Source organism: Equus asinus, chromosome 3 (assembly GCF_041296235.1).
Source record: "Equus asinus isolate D_3611 breed Donkey chromosome 3, EquAss-T2T_v2, whole genome shotgun sequence".
Classification (NCBI taxonomy): domain Eukaryota; kingdom Metazoa; phylum Chordata; class Mammalia; order Perissodactyla; family Equidae; genus Equus; species Equus asinus.
The window spans coordinates 81089122-81109097 of NC_091792.1; the positions used below are offsets into that span (position 1 = coordinate 81089122).

Here is a 19976-nt window from a genome sequence, read left to right on the forward strand (position 1 = left end):
AGACGAATGCATCAGCATCAGAATTCCATCCCCTTCTAGCCAGCAAGGAGTGGATTAGGATGAGAGGAATCTGAGAGTTTGCCTATCCTTTCGCAATGGACACTTTCAGGTCCCAGAGTTTGAGAAGCTGAGCATGGAGACAGGTGGTCCAGCCCTAGCTAGTATGTGGAAAGCTTCCTTCTGTACCAGCTATGGTTTCTTCACAACCTTGTGGCTGGTAAAAGGATGCTTTCTAGATTATCAAAATGTTCACACCTCAGTGGCTAATTGTCCAATTTGGAGGAAGACAAAGTCTTCTGTTCAGTTGGAAAGAAAAAGAAAGAAAAGTTATATAGAAGACAAGGAATGGTGCTGACCCAAACAAGCTCAATAAAAGACATTATTGTCCAACTTCCATTCCTTTCCATTTTTGTACTATAAAATTACTCCTAATCTCTGATTTCATGTCTTTTGGTTTTCAGAGGTAAATAACTTTTGATGCTCTTCTGTGTCATTTTGGAATTACGTAGTGATGTTCTGAAGAGTAAATATTAGAAAGTACTGGGGAGAAATGAGTTTGACATCTATCAATTCTACTGTTTACTTGCCTTACTTTTTTCAATCTATTTCTCTTAGCAATCATTGCACTCTGAATGTCATAACCAGTGAGTAATTACTTTCTAAGTTGTCAACTAGAAATCAATTATCAACTTAGAGATTCAAAATAAGAATATATTCATCAGGCCTAGAAGATTTGGGAAAAGAAATTGAGAAGTCTTTGGATCTGTATGGAACAGCAAGCACTAATATAGAAATATTCATTCATGTTAAAAAAGTTTCACCTCAAAATAGAATTCTAGATCTACTTAATGCTTGCTGCTTCATATATTGATCATCTATTTTGTGCAGAGTATTATATTTAATGTGATTTGGCAGAGTAGACAGGAATTCCAAAATATTTATCATCTATGATCCCTGCTCTTCTGAATAGTTTTGTCTAGAGGGAACATAAAATCATGTACAAGAAATAAGAAAACACTTAGAGAAAAAATTTAAAAACTATATGGACATAGTTTATGCTGACACATCAATTCAAACTACTTCTAAAATCTCTATGACTTTTGTATCAACAAGAAGAAAGTTGATAGGAGTTCAAAAAAATATTATCCTTTCATTGTAGATTTGTTGCCACATTTAGGGACCAAAATTTCTTTAGAATAAGAAAACCATTAATTTATCTTAAATTTTCCCTGTGTAATTCGCTTTGGTCCTGGTTATTGGCTGGTACCACCCTCAGAATAGCGATTTTTGCTAAACTAACTTATGATAGGTGTTGAAGGCCACCGGACTCAAAGAAGGGAGCTGTATTAGCTCTGTGCATAGCTATACATATTCAGTGCTCATTCACAATGCAACTGTGCTCCTCCACTGTCTTCTTCTGAGACTAATTCTCTTATGACAAGAATGACATAGCTAAAAGAAGTGATTTGTTGTTACAGAGAACTTCTGCAAAGACAAAAATGTGGAGCAGACAAAGCACATTCCTTTCTTACTGATGCCAATAAATGGTGTGAACAAATTGGTCAATAATGAGTGTGAAGGTGGGGGCGTTAGCTGATAATATCTATATAGGGAAAAGATGTAGAGAGAACCAAATGCAAAAAAAGAAAGAGACAGCAAAAGGAAAATTAGGTATGTTATACTCAGTGTCTCAGTAAGAATTTTCAAAACACAGAACAATATAAGGAAATTCAATGGAAAAGGTAGGAATTCTACTGCATCATGACTTGAAACTTCCAAACATAAAAATATTATTATAAAGAAAATTATGAGAGAAAATAAATTGGGAAAATATTTGTCATAAATATGAGACCATTCATTAATATCCTAAATATACAAAGACATTTATACAAATTGAGAAATAATAGAAAAATAAGCAAAGGCGTGAATAGGCAGTACATAGAAAGGATATAGAAATGGTGATACAAAATTATAAAGGAGTTTCTATACTACTAGTAATCGAAAATGTGAATTAAGGTCTCCCAAAAATAACCCATCAATTTTCTTGAGCTGTTTTTAAAAACTTTTCAAAACTCATCCTGGGGAAGCAAACAGTTTCATATGCTGCATTTGAAAGTATAAATTGAATTAATCTTTCTGAAGAACAGTTTGGCAGTATTCACTAAGAGACTTAAAATTTTCACATTTGTCACCTCGTAATTTCACTTTTAGGAAATTTTCATTGGGATATTATTTGAAATGTGGTTAAAGATTAATATGGAAAGAATGGTAGCAAATATTTAGAAACAGCTTACATGTCTAATAGTGTGGAAATTTAAAATAAATTATGCTTCATCCTATGAATGACATTATACAACTAGCAAAAGTAATGCTCAAGGCAATTTTTAAATTACATGCAAACATTTCCAAGATTTATGTCAAATGGGGAAAAAAAGAAGCATTTTAGAACTGAATGGAAAGCCGTTTATTGCTCTGCAGCCACTCCCGTGCTGTGGTAAGGGAGGGGAGCCACTGCAGCCCTCTTGCTCCCTCACCGGGGGTCTCCTTGCCTTCTGTTCCAAGCTGCCTGACAGTTCAAGAAGTGAAGGGAGTTTCAGACCAATGAATATCCAAGGGGCTGGAAAGTCCCAGTAGCTTATTTGAATATCTCATCCTACAGACCCTCAGCAGTGTGAACTGTTAGCCATTTCTATTGTTCCTCCCAGATACAATTCACTGCACTTCTGTAATTTTCTAAGTGGTAGCTTGATAATCTAAAAGCATCTTTATGAATTTCCTGAAGAGATTAACATGGTTTTCAATTTTTCTTTTACATTTTTAAATGAAATAATAGAGGCTGAAAAGAAAGCATGATGGGTAAAGGAGATTTATTTTCTGATCCTAGGCTATGGTCCTGAAAAAAATTTCTTAATAATGCTTTGCACTGGATTTTACATCCAGTGGAAACCAGGACAGAATGATCTTTTGTCCTAAAACCATTGTGTTTGTTTATAAAGTGTTGTCAATATTGTTAAAGAATATATCATGATCTTTCTTATAAAAGTGATCATTTATTCTTTGTAAGAATTACAAATAAATAAAATTTTAAGGTTGTGAGATATTCAGTGACCATAAAGTCCTGACTATCGTTATTGAAGCCAACATACTGAATTTTAGAGACATTATAATGTTGTAAAGAAAGCAAATACTAATACTGGTAGAGACATCCAAATTGAAACTATCAACTAATGAAAAAAATCATTAATGAAGCAAGATCCACTTCTTGAGAAAGATTATCAATGTGCAATGCACTCTGATGAAAACTCTTGTTTGTTCCTATAGAGGTTGAGGATCTTTGAAAAAATGGATAATAAAATATTAATCATGAGCGTTATCCTATTCACACAAATCCAGTTTTTATCTAGTTGATCTAAGCTGCAAAATCTTGACTTCACTTGGAAACTCACCTACAGAGAAGTATGGTTCTGTTGAACAAAAAGTGACAGAAACCTTACTCCTCAGGGCCAAGTACTAGGCTAGGTATAAAAAGGGATATGACATGGTTCCTGTACTCAGAGAGCTTATAGAAATGGAGAGAAATGCACATAAGGAAGAGCTTTAATAAAATGTAGTAAATAATAGATAGTGGTCTGTAAATACAGACGTGGTATCCTGAAGTTTGTTTTTTCATTTTATTTTATTTTTTTATTGCAGTAACATTGGTTTATAACATTATATAAATTTCAGGTGTACATCATTATATCTCAATTTCTGTGTAAATTACATCATGTTAATCAACCAAAGGCTAATTTCAATCCATCCACATGTGCTTAATCACCCCTTTCACTCTCCTCTCTACCTCCCTCCCCTCTGGTAACCACCAATCCAATCTCTGTCTCAATGTGTTTGTTACTGTTTTATCTCTTCTATTTGTGAGTGAGATCATATGGTGTTTGACTTTCTCTGTCTGAATTATTTCGCTTAGTATAACATCCTCATGGTCCATCCATGTTGTCACAAATGACCAGATTTCATCATGTTTTATGGCTGAGTAGTACTCCATTGTGTATATATACCACATCATCTTTATCCATACTTCCCTTGATGGGCATCTAGGTTGCTTCCAAGTCTTGGCTATTGTGAATAATGCTGCCGTGAACGTAAGGATGCATATATCTTTACACATTAGTGCTTTCATGTTCTTTGGATAAATACCCAGCAGTGGAATAGTTGGATGATACAGTAGATCTATTCTTAATTTTTTGAGGAATCTCCATAGTGTTTTTCATAGTGACTGCACAAGTTTGCACTCCCACCAGCAGTGTATGAGGGTTCCCTTCTCTCCACATCCTCTCCAAAACTTGTTTCCTGTCTTGTTAATTATAGCCATTCTGACTGGAGTGAAGTGATATCTCATTGTAGCTTTGATTTGCATTGCCCTGATAGTGATATTGAATATCTTTTCATGTGCCTGTTGGCCATCTGTATATCTTCATTGGAGAAATGTCTGTTCAGATCTTTTGCCCGTTTTTTAACTGGGCTGTTAGTTTTTTTGGTTGTTGAGATATATGAGTTCTTTATATATTTTGGATATTAACCCCTTATCAGACATATTGTTTGCAGATATGTTCTCCCAATTGTTAAATTGTCTTTTTCATTCTGTTGATGATTCCCTTTGCTGTGCAGAAACTTTTTAGTTTGATGTAGTCCCATTTGTTTATTTTTTCTATTGTTTCCCTTGCCCGGTCAGACATAGTACTTGAAAATATGCTGCTAAGACTGGTGTCAAAGAACATACTGCCTATGTTTTCTTCTAGAAGTCTCATGGTTTCAGGTCTTACATTCAAGTCTTTAGTATCCATTTTAAGTTCATTTTACTCTATGGTGTAAGATAATGATCTACTTGAATTCTTTTGCACGTGGCTGTCCAGTTTTCCCAACACAATTTATTAAAGAGACTTTCCTTACTCCATTGTATGTTCTTGGCTCCCTTGTGGAAAATCAGCTGTTCATAGATGTATGGGTTTATTTCTGGACTTTCAATTCTGTTCCATTGATCTGTGTGCCTGTTTTTCTGCTGGTACCACACTGTTTTAGTTATGATAGCTTTGTAGCATATTTTGAAATCAGGAAATGTGATACCTTCAGCTTTGTTCTTTTTTCTCAAGGTTCCTTTGGCTATTCGGGGTCTTTTGTTGTTCCCTATAAATTTTATCATTCTTTGCTCTATTTCTGTGAAAAATGTTGTTGGAACTTTGATAGGGATTGCACTGAATCTGTAGATTGCTTTAGGAAGTATGGGCATTTTAACTATGTTAATTCTTCCAATCCAAAAGCATGGAATATCTTTCAATTTGTGTTTTCTTCAATTTCTTTCAGCAAGGTTTTATAGTTTTCAGTGTACAGATCTTTCACCTCTTTGGTTGTTTATTCCTAGGTATTTTATTATTTTTATTGTTATTGTGAATAAGATTGTATTCTTAATTTCTCTTCCTGCTCTTCATTGTTATTGTATAGAAACACAACTGATTTTTTGTATGTCAATTTTGTATCCTGCAACTTAACCATATTCATTTATTATTTATAAAAGTTTTTTGATAGATTTTTTAGGATTTTCTATATATAAAATCATGTCATCTGCAAATAGTGACAGTTTCACTTCTTCCTTTCCAATTTGGATCCCTTTTATTTCTTTTTCTTGCCTGATTGCTCTGGCTAGGACTTCCAATACTATGTTAAATAAGAGTGGTGAAAGTGGGCATCCATGTCTGGTTCCTGTTCTTAAAAGGATAGCTTTCAGGTTTTCTCCATTGAGAATGATATTAGCTGTGGTCTTGTCATATATGGCCTTTATTATGGTGAGGTACTTTCCTTTTATATGTACTTTATTCAGAGTTTTTATCATAAATGGGTGCTGTATCTTGTCAAATGCTTTCTCTGCAACTATTAAGATGACCATGAAATTTTTATTCTTCATTTTGTTAATGTGGTGTACTGTGTTGATTGACTTGCAGATACTGAGCCATCCATGCATCCCTGGAATAAGTCCCACTTGATCATAGTGTGTGATATTTTTAATGTATTGTCATATTCGATTTGCCAGTATTTTGTTGAGGATTTTTGCATTGATGTTCATGAGTGATATGGGCCTGTAATTTTCTTTTTTTGTGTTGTCCTTGTCTGCTTTTGGTATCAGGGTAAAGTTGGCTTCATAGAATGAGTTAGGGAGCTTCCCTTCCTCTTCAATCTTTTGGAAGAGTTTGAGAAGGATAGGTATTAAGTCTTCTTTGAATGTTTGGTAGAATTTCCCCAAGGAAGCTGTCTGGTCCTGCACTTTCATTTTTTGAGAGGTTTTTGATTACTGTTTTGATCTCCTTACTGGTGATTGGTCTATTCAGATTCTCTATTTCTTTTTGATTGAGTTTTTGAAGGTTCTATGATTCTAAGAATTTATCCATTTCTTCTAGATTATCCAGTTTGTTGGCATATAGTTTTTTGTAGTATTCCCTTATAATCTGTTGTATTTCTGAGGTGTCTGTTGTAATTTTCCTCTTTCATCTCTGATTTTATTTATTTGAGCCTTCTCTCTTTTCTTCTTGGTGTGTCCAGCTGAGGGTTTGTCAATTTTATTATTTCCTTCCTTCTACCAATTTTGGGCTTTGTTTTTTCTATTTCCAGTGACTCTAGGTGCACTGTTAGATTGTTTATTTGATACTTTTCTTGTTTGTTGAGGTAAGCCTTTATTACTGTCAACTGCTTTTGCTGTAGCCCATAAATTTTGCCATGTCGAATTTTTATTTTCATTTTTCTCCAGGTAATTTTTAATTTCTCCTTTGATTTATCCATTGAACCTACTGTTCAGTAGCATGTTGTTTAATCCTCACATATTTGTAGCTTTTCTGATAGTTTTCCTTAGGTGATTTCCAGTTTCATACTGTTGCAGTCAGAAACGATGCTTGATATTATTTCAGTCTTCTTAAATTTATTGAGACTTATTTTGTGGCCTAATATGTGATCTAGTCAGGAGAATGTTCCATGTGCATTTGAAAACAATGTGTATTCTGTGGGTTTTGGATGGCATGTTCTCTATATATCTACTGAGTCCATCTGGTCTACTGTGTCATTTAAGGCCAATGTTTCCTTACTGATATTCTGTTTAGATGATCTATCCATTGTTGTAAGTGAAGGGTTAAAGTCCCATACTATTATTGTGTTACTGTCTATTCCTCCTTTTATATCTATTAATAATTGCCTTATATATTTAAGTGCTCCTATGTTGGGTGCATAGATATTTATAAGTGTCTTATCCTCTTGTTGGATTGTTCCCTTTATCATTATGTAGTGCCCTTCTTTGTTTCTTGTTACAGTGTTTGTTTTAAAGTCTATTTTGTCTGATACGAGTATTGCTACCCCAGCTTTATTTTCTTTGCCATGTGCATGGAGTATCTTTTCCATCCTTTCACTTTCAGTTTGTGAGTGTCTTTAGGTATGAAGTGTGTCTCTTATATGCAGCATATATTTGGGTCTTGCTTTTTTATCCAGTCAGCCACCCTATGTCTTTTGATTGGAGCATTTAGTCCTTTGACATTTAAAGTGGCTATTGATAAATATGTACTTATTTCCATTTTGTTACTTTTTTTCTGGATGTTTTAGTAGTTCTTCTCTGTTCCTTTCTTCTTCTCTTGCTCTCTTCCTTTGTGGTTTGATGGCTTTCTTTAGTATTATGTTTGGGTTCCCTTCTCTTATTTTTTTGGGTATTTATTATAGATTTCTAGTTTGCAATTATCATGAGTTCATATATAATAACTTTCACATATAGCAATTTATATTAAGTTGATGGTCTCTTTCTTTTTTTATTTTTATTTATTTTTTTGAGGAAGATTAGCCCTGAGCTAACATCTGCTGCCAATCATCCACTTTTTGCTGAGGAAGACTGGCCCTGAGCTAACATCCATGCCCATCTTCCTCTACTTCATACGTGGGATGCCTACCACAACATGGCTTTCGCCAAGTGGTGCCATATCCACACGTGGGATCCAAACGGGTGAACCCTGGGCTACCGAGAAGCGGAACGTGTGAACTTAACTGCTGTGCCACTGGGCCAGCCCCAGTGATAAACTCCTTCAATTTTTGTTTCTCTGGGAAACTCTTTATCTCTCTTTCCATTCTGAATGATACCTTGATCGGTGGAACATTCTTGGTTTTAGGTTTTTTCCTCTCAGCACTTTAAATACATCATGCCACTCCCTTCTAGCCTGTACGGTTTCTGTTGAGAAGTCAACTTATAGCCTTGTGAGGTTTCCTTTTTAAGTAACTTGTTGTCTTTCTCTTGCAGCTTTCAGGATTCTCTCTTTATGTTTAATTCTTGACACTTTAATTGTAATGTGTCTTGGTGTGGGCCTCTTTGGGTTCATCTTGTTTGGTGCTCTCTGTGCTTCCTGTATCTGGATGTCTGTTTTCTTCCTTGGGTTAGGAAAGTTTACAGCTAATATTTCTTCATATAGATTCTCTGCCCCTTTGTCTCTCTCTTCTCCTTCTGGGACACCCATAATATGGATGTTAGGCACCTGGTGTTGTCCTAGAGGTCCTTAGACTGTCCTCATTCTTTTTAATTCTTTTTTCTTTTATCTATTCAGCTTGGGTGATTTCCTCTAGCCTTTCATCTAGTTCACTGGTCCCTTCTTCTGTATCATCTAATCCACTATTGATTGCCTCTAGTGAATTTTTCATCTCCAGTATTGTATTCTTCATGTCTGATTGGTTCTTTTTTATATTTTCCAATCCTTTGTTGAAGTTCTCAATGAATTCATCCATTTTTCTCCTGAGATCAGTGGGTATTCTTATGACTATTAGTTTGTACTCTTTATCAGATAGATTGTTTATCTCTGTTTCATTTAGTTCTTTTTCTGAAGACTTGCCTGTTCCCTTATTTGGAACATATGCCTTTGTCTCCTCATTTTGCCTCTTGCTCTGTGTTTATATCTATGTATTAGTTAGGTGAGCTACATCTCCTGATCTTGGAGAAGTGGCCTTATGTAAGAGGTGTCTTATGAAGCCCAACAATGTGCTTCTCTTTCATCACCAGTTCCAAATGTTCCAGGAGTGTCCCCTGTGTTGGCTACTTGTGTCCTTCTGTTATGGCCAGATTGCTCTTACTGCAGGTGCACAGGGAGGCTAGGCTGTCCCCGACTGACTGGTTGTAATGCTCAGCTGCATGTGGCTGCTGTGGACCCTTCAGTCACTTTATCAGGTATAGGAAACCCCAGAACTGCTGGCTCCAGGGTCTAATATCACACTCCTGATTGTGATTTTTCTGTTAAGTGAGGAGGCCCCCAGTGTGGCTGGTTGCTAGGCTCAGGGACTTGGAATTGCTGTAGGCCTCCAGCCTGCAAAGCTGTTGTCAGCTCTCTCTCAGGATTGCAGCTAAGTGGGGTGGGACCCAGGAGTGGGAGCACCCAATTGTTTCAGGCTTTGGAAGGTGGTGGTGTTCCCCTATGTTGCTGTTTGAGAAGCACAAGTCTGCTCCAGCTGACAAGCCCCAACCACCCACAGGGCCACATATGCCATCAACACAGTCCTGTCCCATGCACATGCCCTGGCCCACTGAAGAAGACCTAGTTGCCCCATTACAGAGGCCCTACATGCTCCACCAATGCCTCACACACCTTATCACACAGAGACGGACACACTTGCCCAGCTGCAGAGGATCCAGGCATCCAGCCTATGCAGGCTGCTAAGTTGCCTGAGGGTTTGTTGTTGGGTGAGGCCAGTTCCTAGAATGGGCTGCCTGCCCTGGCTGAGCTGAATTAAATCAGTGCTCTAGTGGGTGGGGCAGAAGCCTGGGCTAACAGGCCAGGGGAATAATTCCCATGGTTTCTGCCAGTGTCTGTGTCAGCACACCTGTACTTGGTCAAAATAATGGCTGATGCCAATGTCTCAGTCCCTGCAGATGTCTCCTCTCTGACCGAGATGCACCCAGAGCCTATCGGGTGAGTCTATTTTTGCCAGATGGCTATGTACCTTTCTGGTGATTTCAGGTTGCTTTCTAAAATGGTGAATTCATGTATGGGCCCTTTAATAGTAGGCTTTTTCCCCCTTGTGTCTGATAGCTTTTCTGGGGGTATTCCCCATTGTAGTTAATAGCCAGCAAACCCTGATGTTATGACACTTGTCTTGGTTGTGCTGAGCCCAAAATTTGCTTTTTGTGGTAATAGTCCCCTGCTCAGATCCCCTGCTCCTCCAGGGAAGGCTTTAAACCTTAGGATTGCTCCCAGCTGGCTGTGGAGCACTGCAACTCAAAGGTGGTTCTTTTCTCTCCAGAAAGGATTTTCTGCCTCTTCCACCTCAGTCTAGACTGTCCCTTGTTGTGGGGTTCCTTTTATCCAGTTTCCAGTTCTATCTCAGGGGTAATGTTCAGAGAGAAGTTGTAAATTTTTTGTGTCCATGGGAGGACGTTAGTTCAGAGTCTGCCTATGCCACCTTCTTGACACTGTCTCTGTATCCTGAAGTTTAACAGCAAATTTTTAAAGAAGATGCCATTTGAGCTGAAACCTACAGAATAAGAAAAAAAGTGGCCTAGGTGAAGAGAGGAAGGGTTTTCTAAGCATAGGGTATAGCATGTACAAATGAAAAGAATTATGAAATGGCATGGTATATGAGAGAAATTATAAACAGTTGGTTACCTTAGCACTATGCTGTGCACGCTGGTGCTAGGTCAGTGAACTGTTGATATTGTTCCACAATGAGATTACATATGGAAACAGAGTGTAAGCACTTAAAAATTGTTACAGCCGTTTGATATTGTTGAAACATTCTATCGATGTCATTTATTTTTTAAAAATATCAGTTTGTGGCTGATTTGAAATTTTGAAAAAACAACCTGGTTCTTCACCATAGATAGCTTGGGAAGCAGTAGTATAGAGGATATAGTTCAATGCCAGGAGGGCTGGGAAATGAGGCTGAAGCAGCAGAGAGCACCAGACCATAAGACGTCTTGCTTCCCACATTCTCCATGATGTCGATTGTAAAGGATTTCACAAGGTGAGACTGAAACGCTAACTTTATTTTTCTAGGTAGAATAATATCAGATGCTCTCCTCCTTCATTAATGCTATCAAGAAAATCATTTATTCATTTCGGAGGTCCTTCTGACCTTGGATATAAAACTCACCCAGGAAATTAGTCCAAAATTTGAGAGAGGAGCCTGTTGCACAATCATTCCTATAATTATCGTGTTCCTTCTAGAGCTATGCCATGCCCTGGCTTGTGCTGGACCATCTGTCGGCTGCAGATGCTCTATGAGGACGTCAGAGATATCCTGCTCTACAGTCTTCTCCACAGACTAATGCTTGACATGGACTCTGGCCACTCTCTGCTCTTCAGACTGCTCCAAGGCCATGGCAGCCAGTGCGTGGCTTTCCCCAAACAAGGCAACAGTGCAATCATCTCTAGCAAAGGCCCCGCCTCTTCCAACCATGCTGTGAAAGAGCAGAGGGCAGGTCTCCATCCCTGGTACCACTGCCCGCTTCCACCCACACTGTATCATCCTCCTCCCAGATTCGAGCAAACCACCAGCACTGCAATCAGCTGCACAATGACATCTCACCCCTGCCAGGGCGGGCTCCTGCCCCTTTTCCACTTGAGGCACAGAAGCCTCCATCTCCTGCTCCTTTTTGGACCAACACAGAAAGTTGTTTATGCACTGAAAAGAAGAAAATCTCGAAGTAAAAACCAAAGCACTGGCTCTCCTTCCTGTGAGATGCCTGTTCCTTCTTCTCCCTGATGAGTACACAGCGGCAAAGCAGGAAAGTTGCCCATAAATTTCATAATTACTCACCCCATCAGCCCGAGCAACAGACCCCGAACTGTGCCCCTTTGTGATAGGGTATATACAGCTAAGAGCTTTAATCAGAAGAAGAATATGATGATATTTGTGCTTAAGACACATCACTGAGTATATAATGTGAAAACTCATTCAAGAGGTGTTAAGATTGGAAGCAGAGAAGTCAGAGACTACTGCAGTATTCCCTAGGGAAAGGGGAAAAGAACAAGAGCTTTAACCAGGTCTGCAGGGACTGTAGGAATGGAGATGAAGAGGCAGAATAGAATAGAGAAGCAACTGGAAGATAGGGATTCTCCAGAGGTGGTGATCTATTGAATGTGGGAGTTGGGAATGAGGAAAATTAGGACTATAGATGTTGCCCACACTTCTATCGTGGCGCCTGGATGGATCCTGGAGGTAACAGCAGAGACTGGGATCCTGGAGTGAGAGGGCACAGGTTCAGGAGGCAATATAGTGGTCTTCCTTTCAGACACGTGGAGTTTGAAGTGCTTATGAGACAGTCTAGTGACTGTATTGGGTGGGAAAAAATTCAGCTAGTCATGGGCATTTCTTACCAAGAAACGGTCTCCCCAGCATCTCTACTTCTTCACGTTCTTGGAATCTGAATGTTTTTCCCCCCACAGACTGAATTTTCACCTTCTATGCTCCAGGTGTAGAAAAGGAGAAAGCTCTCTGGAATTAATGTTGACTTCCAGTCCTGCTTGCCAGTCTGCACCAGTCACCTGTCTCAATAAAGGAATGTCCAGATGAATGCAATAATTGGAGAGAATCAAAAAGAATCCTGGGCCTCTCTTGCCCTTTGAGACAGGAAAAAGCACATTACTACATCTTATAGGAGTGTTCCCAGGAGAGTGAATTTGAGGAGGGGCATTTATGAGCAGTTAGCCCAACAGCCCAGGCAGGTGGACTCGGAGATGACACGACCTGCCCTTGCGTCTCAGGTTTCCAGAGCCAAAAGCTTTCATCCGTGGAAACTTCCTACTTTCTTGATGTTCTCATATTATCTAATGTTTGTATTTATTGTTTTCCACTATGTTAATTCAGGGAAAATTTGCAAGTCTATTACTAAATATTAGGTAGAAAAAATGCCATGCCACTTTGTACATAAATATATTTTATTCATATTTCCGTGTGTTACTTTTAATAAATAGTTACTGGACTCAACACACAAAATTTCATAATGTGATGGTGAAAATGACAATGGTATTATCTTCCCGTAATTATGAATATTTTGGGATTGATTATTAGAATATGAGAACTCACTAATGAAAGGGATCTGTCGTAGGTGAGAAAGGGACGGATTCACATATCAGCCTCTGGTAAGGGAACCGACTCACCATTACCATTCACTTCCTATTTGTAATTCACCTGTGTGACAAGGATGTAAGGGCATTTGTGACACTCTGTACTGCATTCAATAAGAGAACAGGATAGAGATTTTTCACAATTCTTTTGGTTGATAATATTTCTGTGCATGTTTAATATTTTTAGAAATGTAATGATTTGTTCTAGCAGTCTTTCTTAAATCTCCATTTTGTAGAAGCCAACACTTCATAAACACACGATTGTGATATTATTTTTCAGTGTATCATTTTCTTAAAAATATCATGTGACTCTAGGTGTCACTCTATCAGAAGCAAACTCTTCTCTTGAAAGCTAACTGATGAACTTTGACGATTTCCTGGACACATGGGATCAAAGTGTCATGTTGGTTGAAGTTCTATGGAAAGTTTTGGGACTAATAAGCTGCCAGTGGCAGCTGTTTAACTTTTATGGTTACCTAAGCTTATCTTGATTCTAAATTATCTCAGTGTTCGAGGGCAGTGTAGTGGAGATGGAATGGTGTATTTGAAATTGCCTTTTAAATCCTTTTTTTGTTGCGATGTATTTGAAAACTTCCAGCTTTAGGGATTATATTAATAAATCATCTTGGTTTTAGCTTCCTGATGTCTGGACTAATTCTAATCAAAGACATCTGGCAAGCATATCTGTATTTCTTTCTGTTTCTTTGAGAAGGAATATGGGAAATAGAAAGAAAAGAAGGAAAAATGGAAGGAAGGAAGAAAGGAAGAAAAGAAGGAAGGAGGAAAGAAGGAAAGAAAGAGAATAAAAAAGAGCACGGATCTCCAATACATATACTTTCCCTTCAGGGCTGCTTCGCCCTTGCTTAACTCTAACATTGAAGTCTTTAACCGGGTGCAACAGTGGCTGGACTGCACCCCTCATGGAGCATTTGTCTTCAGAAGGAAAATATTCCAACCCCCCAGGATGCTTTACTGAGCTCCTCAGCAGATGCCTTGTAATACAGAAAGCACTGCAAAGAAACAAGTTCTCCTGAAATTTAAATAATTACAAGAGATGTATTATTCTGGTTTCTAGAAAACTATTTTCTTGATCTTTCATAGCATTGTTGGAAGAGAGTTTAAAAGGATCAGGAGAGAGGAAAGCTCTTTAATGACAATGAAAGAACGAAATTCACTCTAGTTCAAGAATTGTATATAAAGAATGTGCTTTAAATTAACAAGTATAACATTAAATCCTTAAAAAATCAAGGTGATAGAGGACTGAGGAATTTGCAGATATATGCATGGCATTTTGTAGCATCCATCTCAGAGATAATGTCTGCATTTTTACAAATCAACTTAAACTTCCGTTGAAATAGGATATTTTGTTTTCAAGCAAAAATTATCATTAATTAGATGTTTTTAAATTATCTGATTTAAATGATCTACTTTTTATGCCTGACTTACTATAAGCTTTTTACTCTGATATACAGTTCAAATGCCACTGTGGCAAAGGAAAGGCTGTATTTAGATCAAAGGCAAACTTTTATATGTGTTTGTTCTGCATGACAATATGGCTATAATTTAAGTCTATCAATAGTCAAGACATTAACAAGAGCTCATTGTCAGCTGAGAATACGCTGCTGTTGTCAGCTGACACACTGGCAGGCATTAGCCAGCAGAGAAAGACTTCTAAATTCTTCTTGCTGAGCTGAAAAACTCCATTACATATCTGACAAACCTGTGTCTTATTTCTTGTCTACCTGCCATCTTTAAGTTTGTAAGGATCAACATAGAACATCGTCAAACCTTCAACAACAAACATGCAGGCTCTCCCTAACATTTTTCTCTGTTAAGCCTGATTTATGGCCATTCAACATTTTATGAAGTTCTAAAAAGAAAACTGGATATGTTCTTTAAAAGTTATGTTTTGAGTGACAATAGTCTCAAGACAATGAAACTTAATTTTTGCCTAATATTAAAGATATCCATCATTGTAATTAAATAATAGGTACTCTGAACTGAGAATTTGTGATGGATTATCCACAGATCTTCCCTTTAAAATTTCCCCACAAACACAAAGAAGACTTCTCATGTTCCATTACATGAATATACTTTGTCTTTGCTTCAGGGGATTTGTCTTGAGGGCCTGAACATACCTGTTTTCTGTTCTGGAAAGAAACAGAACAAAACGGCTTTGATAAATAATGAAAAAACATCCATCTTGTCCATCAATATTACATTCCTGAACTTGAAGTTGGAATTCTGCCAAAGTGATCATGGACAATATTATTAATTAGCTAACTCCGTATTCAACACTCACTCTGTGCCAGGAACAGTGCTAAAAAATAAAAATTTCACATTCATTATCTCAGTTCATCATCACAATAATAGTAAGAGAAAATTTCTAATATTATTATTTTTAGTATTATTATCATCATCATAAGCATCTCCATTTTAAAGATATAGAAACCAAGACAGAAAGTTAAATAACTTACTCAACGTAGTACAAGTAATAAACAGCAAAAATTTGGTTTCTAACAAAATCTCAAATCCTTGTTCTTCATCACTATACTAGTCTTTCTAATCTCTATACTTATCTATAGAAAGAGGTAAAAGCATTATGCTCCTGGCCATAGTTAAAAACAGGGACCAGATTTATTGTCCCACTATAAACAATTTAAAAACTGGACAACTGTTTTAGACAATGGATAACAGGCAAAGCTGGACTATGATCCATGAGAAGAGGGAAACAAAATTATGAGCCGTATGAATGCCCTTTGACAAGTTCTAGATCAGAAAGACCTCAAAAAATCTGCATATGGGTCACTTTGTATCTGTTGATAATGGGATATTAAGCTATGCACACACTTAGGGTAAAGCTCCTGAAGCCAGGTAGATAACCAATAAGGAGTTGTATGCTGAGAACTCTTGGCTATCATACAGGGCAGAGAGACACTCAAGGTCTGACCAATGATACTGGAAAATCTTCATTGATTGCCTTGATTAAGGACCCCAGAAGATCACAATTGGGTAGTTGGGCTAAAATACCCTTAATAACAACTCTAGAAAAGCTCTAACACAGTTTAAAAGCCAGTCTTGAAAGAATAAAGCTGTTCATTCATAAAATATTTAAAGGCCTTCCAGAACCAAATCTGACAATCTTTTATAAAGACAACAAAATACAGCAAAAACAGCTCAACAACATAAAGTTCCAAATATTCATCATCCAATCTAAAATCATATTTGTTGTTAGTTCCATTGCCCCCTAGCAACCCTGTCTACGGTAGAGTGGAACCCTGCTTGATCTTTTTGTGCCATCCTCTCACTTTCAATGCAATATCAGACAATGCTCCACTGCTATTCGAAGGATTTTCATGAGCAATTTTTTTTACGAGTGGGTGCCAGGCCCTTCTTCCTAATCTGTCTTAGTCTGGAAACTCCACTGAAACTTGTCCACCATGTGTGACCCTGCTGGTATTTGAAATATCGTTGGCATAGCTTTCAGCATCACAGCAACTAAAATTATATACATGTCCCCAAAGAGGTAAATTATGAAACATAACCATGAGAAAAGTTAGCTAATAAAAATGGACTTGGAAATGACAAAGAGGATGGACACCTCACAACTAGTTCCATGAGTCTAGTATTATCCTAATAACAAAACCAGCCAAAGATATTACAAGAAAGAAAAACAGAAAATATAAAAACCTGTAGGCTAATAGCTCTCATGAACATAATACCAAAATAGCAAAACCACTAGCTAAATATTAGCAAATAAAATTTAACAATGTAAAAAAATAAGTGAGATTTATCTCAAGAGTCCAAAGTTGTCTAACATTTGAAAATCAGGCATTGTAACTCAATATATTAACAGAATAAAGGAGAAAACTTATATGCTTATCTCAATAGATAGAGAAAAAGCATTTGACAAAATTCAATATTTATTTATGATAGAATCTCTCAATCAAAATAGGATTAAAAAGAACTCCCTGAATCTGACAAAGCGCTTTTATGAAAAACCTACAGCTAACACTTACATACATGGTGAAGAATTATATGCTTTTTTTCTAAGAAAGAAAGTAAACATATTCACTCTTACTGCTTCTGGTCAACGTTGTTCTGGGGGCGAGGTCCCGGCCAATGCAATAGTGCAAGAAAAAAAATGAAAGACATATATGGATTGAAAAGGAATATGACAAAATCATGCATAAATAAATATACAAAATAGCTACTAGAATTAGTAAGTGAATTTGTTATAGCTGCAGAACACAAGATCAATATACGGAGTCAACTGATTTATTTAGTAACAAAAAATGAAATTTGAAAAAAATACCGTTTACAATAATGCCAATAAATATAAAATTCTTAGAGAAAAATTTTACAAAATATATGCACTCCTTTTATACTTAAAAGTGTCAAATTTCTGAGAGAAATTAAGGAACACCACATCATGGATTGAAAGACTCAATATTATTAAGATGTCAGTTCTACTTAAATTGATTTATAGATATATTGCAATTCGTATCCAAATTCAGTTATCCTCTTTGTAGAAATTGATAAGATAATTCCAATGTTACTATGGAAATAAAAAGGGCTTAAAATAGCTAGAACATTTTTTTTAAAACCATGAAGATGGAGAACTCACACTACTGGATTTAGAGACATACTATAAAGCTACAGTAATCAAGATAGTGTAGTATTGACCTGAGAATAGAATTTAATCAATGAAACAAAATAGAGATTCCAGAAATAAATGAATGTACGCTTTTCTCCTATATAACTGGTTTTTGACAAGGGTGCCATAATAATTCAATGGGGAAAAGACAGTCTTCTCCACAAATGCTCTGAAACAATAAGATACTCACGTGCAGAAAAAAAATGAAGCTCACTTACCTCATGCCACACACAAAAAGAAATCAAAATGTGTCATAAACCGAAACATTAAATCCAGATTTATAAAATTTGCCTTCTTTAGAGTCAGTAAAGATTTCCTAAATAGGACACAAAAGGCCAAAACCAAAGACAAAATGGTTAAGTTGAACTTTATCAAAAGAAAGAATTCTACTCTTCAAATGGGCACTAATATACTGAAAATGTAAGCCAAAGCATAAAAGGAAATATTTACATTATATATATCTAACAAATGGCTTGTGTCTAGGAAACTTAAGGAACTCAAAAAATTTAAAAATAACTTAATCTACTAAAAAGCAAGAAAAATATTTGAAAAGACAATCACAAAAGAAGATATATGATTTTCCAATAAGGACATGAAAAGATATTCAGTATTATTCAGTCATTAGGAAAATGCAAATTCAAAACTACAGTGAGATACCACTACATATCCACGGGAATGGCTAAAGTTATAAAGGTCAATAATGCCAAGAATTGGTGGTAATATGGAGGAACTAGAACTCTCATACATTGCTAGTGCGAATGTAAAATCATACAACCATTTGGAAAACAATATGGCAGATTCCTCTTGAAAAAGAGTTTAAAAAGTTAAATGCATACTTCTCATCTGATGCATCTCCATGTTTATGTATTTACCCAAGAGAAGTGAAAACATATGTCCTGGATATACAAAGACCTACAACCAAATGTTCTCGTTAGTTCTATTCATAATAGCCAAAATCTGTAAACAATAAATAAACAAAGTGTGTCATAGCCATACAATGGAACACCACTCAGCAATAAAATGGAACAAGCTACTGATACACCAACAAAATGGATAAATCTCAGATACATTATGCAATATACTGTGAACAAGAAGCCAGACATAGTGGAGTGCATACTTTATGACATCATTTACGTGAAATACTAGAAAAGAAATCAGACCAGTGGCTGTCTGGGGCCAGGGATGAAGGGGCAATGCCAGGAGAGACACACAAGAGAACCTTTGGGGATGACAGAAATGTTCTGTAGTTTGATCATGGTGTTGCTTACATGCGTGTACATATTTGCCAAAATTCAAGCCGTATACTTAAAATGGGCATATTTTATATGTAATACATATGATAATAAAACTGACTTTCAGAAAACATTTTTATAGACTATTTTTTAAGGGAGGGGTTATATTACTAACTTTCTGTTATGGGCTGAATTGTATCCCCTCTCTCAAAAAAATCCCCTATGTTGAAGTCCTAACCCCCAATGGCTGGGAATCGGACTGTTTTGGAGGATCGGGTCTTCAAAGTGGTAATTTAGGTTAGACGAGGTCATTAAAGTGGGCCCCAGTCCCATTTGACTGGTGCCCTTAGAAGAAGAGGAGGTTAGGACACACACACATACACAGAAGGAAGGCTATGTGAATACCCGAGGGGAAGACAGCCACTACAAGCCAAAGAAGAAAGGGCTCTGAAGGAAACCAGCCCTGCCCTCACCTGAATCTTGAGTTTCTTGCCTCCAGACTGTGAGGAAATAAATTTCTGTGTTTAAGCCACTCAGTCTGTGGTACTTTGTTACGGCAGCCCTAGTAAATTAATATGCTTTCCTACAGAGTTGACATAGTTAAATGAGATTATGATGTACTGGGGAGACAAGAAATATAGTTTTTTCCCTCCTTAATTTTTCCAGTGACAACCAGAGTCAGAACTATTCATCCTTACATTGAAGATTAATTAGCAAGCCAAAATTCCTTCCAATAGCTGGGAGAATTTCTATAACCTTCTATTCTACTGCTGGATGAGAACCTTCTCTATTTCTAAGCATCACGATTCTAATGCCACCTATTGTTAACCTACAGGAGCTTTCAGCAAGGTTAACATTTGTCTGGTAAGCAGCTGAAATATTGAGATGCTTCAGTACCATTGAACAAGAGCTGCCACCCTGAGCCCACTCCCCCGCCAAGCGCCCTCCACCGCAGCCCTCCTG

The 19976-nt window shown here is 37.0% G+C and overlaps 1 protein-coding gene across 10 annotated transcripts in view; it reads left to right on the plus strand.

Moving 5' to 3' along the window:
* The window catches only part of EMCN (endomucin), a 118891-nt gene that overhangs the window by 85138 nt on the left and 13777 nt on the right, over positions 1-19976 (plus strand). For 4 of the 10 annotated variants that reach the window (XM_014846060.3, XM_044766381.2, XM_070505296.1 and 1 more), the window contains one exon: positions 11223-19146. The exons of 4 other annotated variants lie outside the window; for them this stretch is intronic. The gene's annotated coding sequence lies outside the window, so the exon portion shown is untranslated. Of the gene's footprint in view, positions 1-9919; positions 9969-11222; positions 19147-19976 lie in introns of those variants that run through there. 2 more of the 10 variants (XR_011502092.1, XR_011502093.1) reach the window with 1 other exon arrangement.